The sequence below is a fragment of the Nothobranchius furzeri genome, chromosome 5 (genome assembly GCF_043380555.1).
Source record: "Nothobranchius furzeri strain GRZ-AD chromosome 5, NfurGRZ-RIMD1, whole genome shotgun sequence".
NCBI classification, from domain to species: Eukaryota; Metazoa; Chordata; class Actinopteri; order Cyprinodontiformes; family Nothobranchiidae; genus Nothobranchius; species Nothobranchius furzeri.
The window spans coordinates 80492621-80502620 of NC_091745.1; the positions used below are offsets into that span (position 1 = coordinate 80492621).

The following is a 10000-nucleotide window of genomic DNA, read 5'->3' on the forward strand; positions in this document are numbered from 1 at the left end:
CTAGCTCAAATAAAAGATGTTAAACTGAGTCAGATTACGTCGTTTTACACAACTTTCTAAATGATGAATAAGCTTGCTGCTAAAGAGTGAACAAGAATGTTTTTACTGCATCTTTTAATTGTTTTTAGGAGGAAATACAGTTAAACATCACAAGCATAACATTATTACATTACATAATTTTACCGTAAAAGTTGATCACAAATGTTGTGAAAATAGCCAGAAGTGCGATCTCCCGACACGGGGGGGGGACAGAATATTTCAGGGGAACGCAATTTTTCACAACGCCTGACCTCCCGGCTGATGTCACCCCCCCTCCGTGTGTGAATCGTGACCGCTTCAAGAACAGAACTAGCTTGGTTGCTTCAGAACTGGTGGGTTGATGAATAGTCATACTTATAAATGCTTTTTAACGAGGTCGAGCAGCTCGTTTTGAGCTTTGTGTGGGTCAGGCATGTCGATGGGGTGAGGCTACACAGGTGGGAAACTGATCATACAGTCAAACTAGTGTTGTCAAAAAAATCGATACCTAGATATGAATCGATACTAAAAGTGGTATCTAAATGAGATATTCCATCCCTGTGGTATCGATATTATGAACTATTATACACAGCCTTCTTCACGTACACCGACACGCACGACAGCCAGATGCCGTAAAGCAGCCTCCGCCTCCCAGACAAACAGAAGAAGACGCCGCATGGCTACATTGCAATTTCCCACGCGAGTTGTCTCCGATCCAAGTTTTGTCTGCCAAATAAATAAAGAAAAACATAAACAGCGAATTTGGGAGGCGCTTCACAGCCCAACTTAATTAGCACACCAAGTCCGACACGTAGTTGTATATTCACGCTTATGTGCTTAAAGGAAACTCCCGTTTATTGCAACCCGGACTTAATTTCTAGCATGCAGTACGTTTGTTTACTCACGCTGACAACTTTGGTGCTACTTGGATTCCCCGGGGTATTTAGATCCATCGCCGAATCGCCGTCAGCGTATATCCATATAACGGGTGTGGACGGGCACCCATGGTGCAGCCTCGAAATAAGACATTATCTGCACCAAAACATCTTCATGTCGAAAGGTTTTGTTAGGAATCATTAACGTGATTCCCCTGTTCGTTTGGAGCGGGTCTGGTCTGGGATTTCTAGGCGTGAACAGACTAGCTGCGGCTAATCTAACCGGCGCTTTTAATGACGTCACTGCCGTGCGCCAGTCTGTTTTCATTAAGATTACCGGTAGATGTACCTTTGTCCTACTGTGGAGAAATTCGTTTTCTCCCTTTATTGACCAACAGAGTTGTTCAAAAGTACAGAACCAAACATATGGCATTACATCTTATGACAAAAATGCACCTTAAACAGAGTTTAAGCAGCAAAACATCACTCTGCAGATAGTGTATATATAGTGAGACAATTCATGATTTAAAGTGTTAACTTTCACCAGTTTTTGTATGCACGTTTAAAAAATGCTGATACTTGAAAGGTTTAAGCACTTAATACACTTAATTCTTAACATTTAATTTTTGCAATATAAATTGAGGAATGTTATTTTTTGAATAAACGTGTTCGATAAATGGTTTTTTTTTAATTGTATCGAAATCGAGTAGCGAGTTTTTTTTCAAGTATCGAATCGAGTTTGAAATTTTTGTATCGTGACAACCCTAAGTCAAACTCATGAGTGGGCCACCGTAGCGGCAATACTCTCTCTGACCTGCATGGCGCTAAAGAGTCACATTTTTTCATCCTGATCTCCATGGATTTCTCACATGGGGCCTTTAAACAATCCAAACTCTAATTTACATGAGAAACATGAGAAAAACAGAAAATCGATCCACCAAACCCACGAACCACCCATGGAAAATAATGACACATATTCATCGTTTATTCTTCAACTACACTGTTTTCAACAGGGAAATAGTGAAACTAGGACAGTCCACAATCCCTGCATCAGAAATAACTGTTTTCCATAAGGAAATAATAATGAAAAAGCTTTATTTGTGTTTCGACGGCCTGTGAGCGGGTCGTGGAGTTCTTTTTAAAGTAACAACAGATACTTTTAAACTTTAGGCTAGCACTTTAACATCGATCTCAGTGATCGGTGAGTTAGAAATGACCAGTTTCATATCTGACACCGCTCTGCTGCCCTCTGCTGACCACAAACCTCACTAGATAGTTCTGTGGAGAGGGTAGGTGCCCTATAGGGGGAGCTCTTTGCCTGTTTTACAGCTGTTAGCTGTTATGCTAGCTGTTAGCATTTTCAGTTTGCCAATCATCAATAAAAAGCACAAGAAGAAGAAAAAGAAGAAGTCTGCTTTTTCTGTTGGCATCATGGTGGAGCCTGGAAGTAAAAGTAAGAGAGTAATGTCTCTGGAGGTGAAGCAAAGAGTTGGAGGGCGCTAAAGGAGGCTACAAAATCACAGACTGATGGTGACCTGGCTTTGTTGCTGCTGGACTTGTAGTAATAATATTTTTGGCCAAAAGTGTGGATCTTTTTACTTTGTGGTTTATTTTAGTATAAGTTGCCTCTTGTTAGCGTTAGCTCGTTGTTAGCATTAGCTACAGCAGGCTGCAGCAGGGTTGTTTACCAGCAGGGCGGAGAAGCTGCTCTGTTACTTTAAATGAGATTTGAATAGTTTGGCAACACCGACAGCAGCTTTAATTTACTGTGGTGGACAAATTTATATAGAAGAATCTAGAAATATATTTAGTAACACGTATTCATCTGACAAGGTCTTCCTTTTTTACCCGACTCGGCTCAAATCAGGGGCTGTTTCGTCTCATCTGCAGAAACCGGACGCACGGTTCTACATCGATTTTTAAGAAGGCACCTCTGGCTTTGACCCACTTTTGCAGAACAGACTTTTACGGTTAATGAGCTCTTCCTCCCAGCTCTCCGCCACCTCTTATAATAAAACAAACGCTGACCAAGTAAAACACGATCCAGGTAAACAAAAAGAACGATGGTCATAAAAGTGGATCCAGAAAAAGAGTTGGTGATGAAAAATGTTCTGTTAGTTCTCTAAAAGAGTTTTCTTACTGAATGTTCATAATGAAGTCATGAAGAACAGTTGCCATAGCAACCAGAATAAATAAAAAGTCGTGTAAAAGCATTAATATAAGTTCTATTTTTATGTCATTAAAATATTCTCTTATTTGTCTCATCTGAAGTTTAGAGTTGATTTAAATGTAAGTAGAACAAAAACACTCACAATTCACTTTATTCTTCCATTTGTTTTTTCTTGAAAAGCAAATAAATATTCAGCACCAAATGAACCACGAAGCAGTTATTCATAACTCCAGCATGATTCTGTCATTCTGGACCAGAGGAACCCGGTGGACCATCAGGAAAAGGTCTGCTGGTAGCTTCATCTCTTACAGAAGACACACACGTTCAGACGTGCACTTGCCCTTGTACACTAGTGCTCTGGAGCGAGCCAAGCTGCTTCCCACATCTGAACGCCCACACTGTGCATCATGAAATAAACATGGAACCCGACCGCTCCTCCTTGTCATTGTTCTTTGAAAATGAATTGAAGCAACTGCAGGCCAATGTTAATGCTTTGTTTTAGCCAGCGGCAGGCAGATGAATCGAGCTGCACGGGGCGCCGAGCTGACAGTAGCCACTGGCGCTGCAGGAACACACACACACACACACACACACACACAGAATTACAAGGATGCATGCACACTCTGCCCGCAGAGCCAACAACAGATGAAACTCCAGCTGAAGACGGTCTCCCTGCAGGAGTACTGGCTTTGGAGAATGGAAGCTGATTGCGTTTACTCTGCATCCTTTTCTCGTCATCGATTCATGGAAAATCACGTCTGAATCCCAGACGTTACTGGTGATGACAGAAACCAGTCCTCCCAACGCAATCCCAGATCTTTCTGAAATAAAAGAGCACTTTGCATGTCTGCTCACGTGATACAAGAGTCCCCAACAACACTGGACCTGGGCCCGCAGCGGGGGGGGGCGGGGCTCCGGCAGCTTGCAGGCCTTGATGACACAGTTATTGAATTAATTTGTAATTGTGGAAAATAAAAACACATCAAATGATTTTCAGACGTTTGGGTGGAGGTTGAATTTTCATCCAGACTTGTTGCTTTTCACACACATCTGTGCTTGTTAGAACTTGTGGTGAAAGGGGTGAAGGCTAGCCTGGCAAGCCATCCCATACAAGTGAATGTATAGTCTGGCCACGACCCATAGACAAAGCTCAGTTGTGAGGGCGGGATCTATGGTTGTCTTTCAAACCGTCTCTGCATGCTGTTGGACAACAAACAACGTGAAGTGCTCTCCGCTGCAGATATCGGTCAACAGGGCAGTCTGTCTGCTCTTGACTCACAGAAAAGCCAGAGTCTAAATAGTCCTTCATAGTCTGTTTCTTCTCCATTTAACATAGTTGGTGACGAGCAGCAACAGGCGGAAAACATGCCAGTGGAACTTCAGAATAAAGCAATTTTCAAAGTAAAAGTGTGTTTGTCACGTTGAGGTGTGGGTGGCGGCGGACCATGTATGGTGGAGCTGACCAGGAGGCAGAAATGCAGACTCAGATAACATAAAATGGATTTAATGACAGAGGACAAAGCAGGAGCAACGAGACACGACAACAAACGACAACAACGACAACGATCCGACAAGGGACACATGCAAGATGGGAGGTATAAATACACAGGGAACAATCAGAACCATGGGCAGTTTAACAAGGGGCAGGAGAGAGTAAGAGTCAGAGGGGTAGGAGCAGATCCTGACAGTGTTTGACACATAGTTATTCCATGGGGTTTAGCATTTTTGATCAATGACCATATAATAATGCATTGTTAAATAATAATATATAATAATGCATTATTATATAATAATGCATTGTTAAATAATAATGTCTAAAAATGCAATATTATATAATAATATATAATAATGCGTTTCTATATGAAAATAATATATATTATTGCATTGTTAAATGATAATATATATTGTTGCATTGTTATACGATAATAATAAATATTAATGCATTATTATATAATAACATATATTAATGCATATATTAATGCATTGTTATATGATAATAATATATATAAATGCATTATTATATAATAATATATAATAATGCATTGTTATATAATAACATATATTAATGCATTGTTATATGATAATATATATATATATATAAATGCATTATTATATAATAATATATAATAATGCTTTGTTATATGATAATAAAATATATTATTGCATTATTACATAATAATATATGTTAATGCATTGTTATATAATAACATATATTAATGCATTGTTAAATTATAATATATATAAATGCATTATTATACGATAATAATAAATATTAATGCGTTATTATATAATAATATATATTAATGCATTGTCATATGATAATAATATATATTAATGCATTATTATATAATAATATATAATAATGCTTTGTTATATAATAAAATATATTATTGCATTATTACATAATAATATGTTAATGCATTGTTATATAATAACATATATTAATGCACTGTTAAATGATAATAGCATACATTAATGCATTATTATATAATAATATATATTAATGCATTGTTATATAATAACATATATTAATGCATTGTTATATGATAATAATATATATAAATGCATTAGTATATAATAATATATAATGCATTGTTATATAATAACATATATTAATGCATTGTTAATGATAATAATATATATAAATGCATTATTACATAATAATATATGTTAATGCATTGTTATATAATAACATATTAATGCATTGTTAAATGATAATATATATTGTTGCATTGTTATACGATAATAATAAATATTAATGCATTATTATATAATAATACATAATAATGCTTTGTTATATAATAAAATATATTATTGCATTATTATATAATAATATATAATCATGCATTGTTATATAATAACATATTAATGCATTGTTAAATGATAATAATATATATTGTTGCATTGTTATATGATAATAATATACATTAATGCATTATTATATAATAATATATATTAATGCTTTGTTATATAATAACATATATTAATGCATTGTTATATGATAATAACATATATTAATGCATTGTTATATAATAATATATATTAGTGCATTGTTATATAATATTATATATTAGTGCATTGTTACCATCCTGGGGAGAAACCTTTCTGTAAGAAGGGCTGTGGGAATCAGAGCGAGGCTGGGTCAAGACAAATCATGAAAACCTCCATCAGTGATCATCTTTTCCTCCCTCACCATGTTCTATCAGCAAGTCTTCTCAAAGAGTCTTCACCATCCACACACCGGATCACCAAGTCATAGACTTAAACACGTAAGCACCACTGGAATAACCCATGATAAACCATCGTAACCTTTCAAGCTTTAACACATAACGGAGAGCCAAATGAATCTTTCATATGTGCCTGAAGACCTTCCAAATGCTCTGCAACGGCCATCCATGTTCTGCTGAACTTTAATGTCATGGTGAGGTCATATCCAGCATGAAGGGAGGAGAACACCGTATCTCGTTCTGATGCTCCAGTGGATTCAGATCAACCCTGAGACATCTATAGCTGCTTCACCAGGACAACCCAACAAATCCTGAAGAAGATTGTTGATCTTTGTCTGACCAACTCATCCAGCTGCGTGGCTCATAACCAGACTGACACGATGGAGAGCACACATAGCATCCTGTATCTGACATGAGGCTGGCTTTGAAGGCAGAAGGCTGGGGGAACAGCATCTTTCCTGTGTGTTCAGTCAATTCCTTTCTGTTTGGCTCTAAATATAGAGACAGGTCTGCATGCCGGGACCGCATTTAACCGGGGAAACGCAAGCAGGAGCTGCTCGTCCTTCCGTCGTATAGTCTCTCTGTCTCCATCAGAGGTTTTCATTAGGCACGCCTCTGTGCTTGAACAAGATTAATATATCCCAGAGAATATGTTTGGCATCAAAACCCCTCAAAGCTTTCTCCGTGCACGCATATATGATGATGGCAAACATCTGCGCCTCTCAAACATCTGAGATGTGTTTGTTTCTGGGATGCAAACCCTCGGCTCGGCTGCATCTGTCCTCGGTGAGCTGAGAGTGGGATGTTAAGCATCACTCGATAATGTAAAAAGACACCAGCTTGTGTAAGACTCAGCTGAGATTAACCCGACGACTGTCAGCTCCTGCAGAAGATCTGGGCGTGAGAGTGAGGGAGTGTAAAAATAAATCTGAAGTCTGAGGAGCTAATCTGATGAGCGTGTGTGTGTGAGGCGTATTGTCTGGCTGGATAATAGGGTAACACAATCTAAAAATCATGTGAGCTGTAATCCTGTTGCAAATGAAGCTACAAGATTCAATTCACACACCGTAGAAAGTAAACAACAAACTCAGAGTTCATAAATCCAGAGTGGATTTCACAGCAGAGGATCTGAAATATACCACACACACACACACACACACACACACACACACACACACACACACGCACACACACACACGGATACACCTGGGACAGGTGAAGACCTCCTGGTTCCTCTAAACAAAGCCGCTCTAGCGTTGTAGCTGGTTTGTGACATCATCAAAGAGGCGCAGACCGAACCTGGTCTCGCTCCCACCTCCTCACACACACACACCGGTGTTTGTCGAAACTCCTTGGCATCACATTGTGAATCACTTGGTAACCTCTGGCGTTTTCACTCAACATGCAGGAATAACAGTGAGGAGAGTATTTTAAGCCCTTCCAGATAACGCTGGAAATCCCGGAACACACAGGAATGTCGTATTCTCTCATCGGAGGGCGCTGAATAGATGAAAGCTTCCCTCCAACGAGTTCGATGCCAAACTAACCATCACCCTGGACCGACCGCGAAACTCGCCCAGAACTCCATTTTCTTTTGTTATTGATAAATTATCAGTCACTTCATATAAATATCAATCTGTGGAGATTAGGGCTGCAACAAACGATTATTTGGATAATCGATTAATCGGATGGGGTCTCGACACGATTAATCGATTAATCGGATTACATGGGGAAATTTTTAAAAACTGCTAGGGAAACGTTATTTCTCTCCTTCCTTCACTTTATTTAACACAACATTATTAGAAAACAGTTCAATAGCAGAAAAACAACATGCCATCACCTAAATTGTCTTAAAAGGTGTATAGACAGAGACCCTAAGCTACATCTATCTGTGACCTAAAATGCTTGGTCCAAGTTAAACAGCTTAAGGGCAATTCTCATCTGTTTTGTTTGATCTCATCTGTTGACATTTATTTTAAATGTAATTAAACATAGGCCGTGAATTAATCAAAATTGATCACTATTTCCAAAAATGACTGAAAAAATACCAAATAAAACAAAAGTAAATGAATGCCATCCTCCTTGCGATGATGCCCTGGGCAACTGCCATAAAGTCACATCAAGAAATGCTGCTGATCATTCCAATGATCCCAAATAGACTCACATTAGGCCACATGAAAGCAACTGAACCCAAAAATATATTAACCAGTATATAACTGCACTCTCACACAAAACGCCTGCAGCAACAGTGAGGACTCCTCCCTCCCTTTTAAAAGCGTTTTTGCTTCCGAGGACATTGTGGTTGTAAAACCACATGCTAGTAGTCTGGCCCCGGTGTGATCAACCAGTTTCTGCAGGAATGTGATGGCGGAACCAGGGCCAGATTAACACTTTGTTGTACCCTGGGCAACAATATTCAAGGGCTCCATCATCACGACCCAAGGATCACCATAATGTGGTCACATACAGAATATTTTACTGTAATATGCAGTAAATATACTCAATACTTGAATGCCTGACAACACGTAACCCGCCCAGAGTAACCTTTGACCCACCTCGTGTGGACTGACCAATGAGGAGAGGGTCTTAACTTGAGGCCCTCTCTTCATTGGTCATTCTGCATGAGACTGACTCTCAACTGACATTCAGAGTCATAGGCAGCGAAGCGTCTCTGTGCAGCGCAAAAGCCCGGGTGGACAGTTTGTTTAATGTAGGGTGACCATATTTCCATTTCCAAACAAGAGGACAGGGGATCTGTGCCTATGACGTCACACTATGGCAACGCCACACAAACCATGTTGGGACCCATTTTTTGTAAGAACTAAATTAATATCAGATTCTGCCTATAAAAGGGCTCTAAAACAATTCATATGTAAATATTTTGCATATTTAATGCAAAATCTAATTTTTCTGCTTTAGTACTGCAACAAGGTTTTATTAATAATAAATTATTATACCTTTTGTTTTACTACAGCATCGGTAAGCTTCCTGTGCACAGATTATTAAGGATGCTTGTTTCAGCTGTGAGATTAGACGATAGGATCAATGAAAAAATAAGTTGTCACACACTCCATGGAAACTTTCAGAGAATCCACAAATAGTGGCTTTCAAATGGTTTTGTTACTTTTTACAAGTTTAGAAAAGCAGCAGATGAGACAGCATGTCTGATAATTTAGTTTTTCATCTGATAATATTAGAACATGTCAGTAATGTCTGAGGGGCTTTTATAAACACCGTATAACTAATACTACTGGAGAGGGCATGAATTACACAGAGGCTTCTGGGGAGCCCAGTTATTGGGGGGGGGGGGGGGGGCATTTTGCCTTGGCCCCCAAAATGTCTTGAAACGGCCCTGGGTGTGTGACTGAGTTTTGAAGGTGATCTGAATTGTATCAGATGCATGGACGTAATTTTGGGGGGGGGGGGACAGGGGGGACATGTCCCCCCCACATTTTCCAAAGTCAAGGTTTGACCCCTGCACTTTTTACCATCCAAAAATAATATTACGCTATATTAAATTGACACTGGTTGAGCTCTAGGACCAAGCAGAAAACGACCGTTTGTGTTGAAGCCTGTTTCCCATTAGAACATACTGTACAGATCCCCCCCCCCCCCCCCCCCCGTGTCCCCCCCACTTCTAAAGTGAAAATTACGTCCTTGATCAGATGTATAAATATTACATGTGTATAACTTATTGTTTTTTACTGGTA

At 38.9% G+C, this 10000-nt stretch overlaps 1 protein-coding gene across 1 annotated transcript in view; it reads left to right on the forward strand.

Annotated features, from left to right (window-relative positions):
• Nucleotides 1-10000, forward strand: part of LOC107379660 (G patch domain-containing protein 8) — a 63308-nt gene that overhangs the window by 37875 nt on the left and 15433 nt on the right. The gene's annotated exons all lie outside the window — the stretch shown is intronic.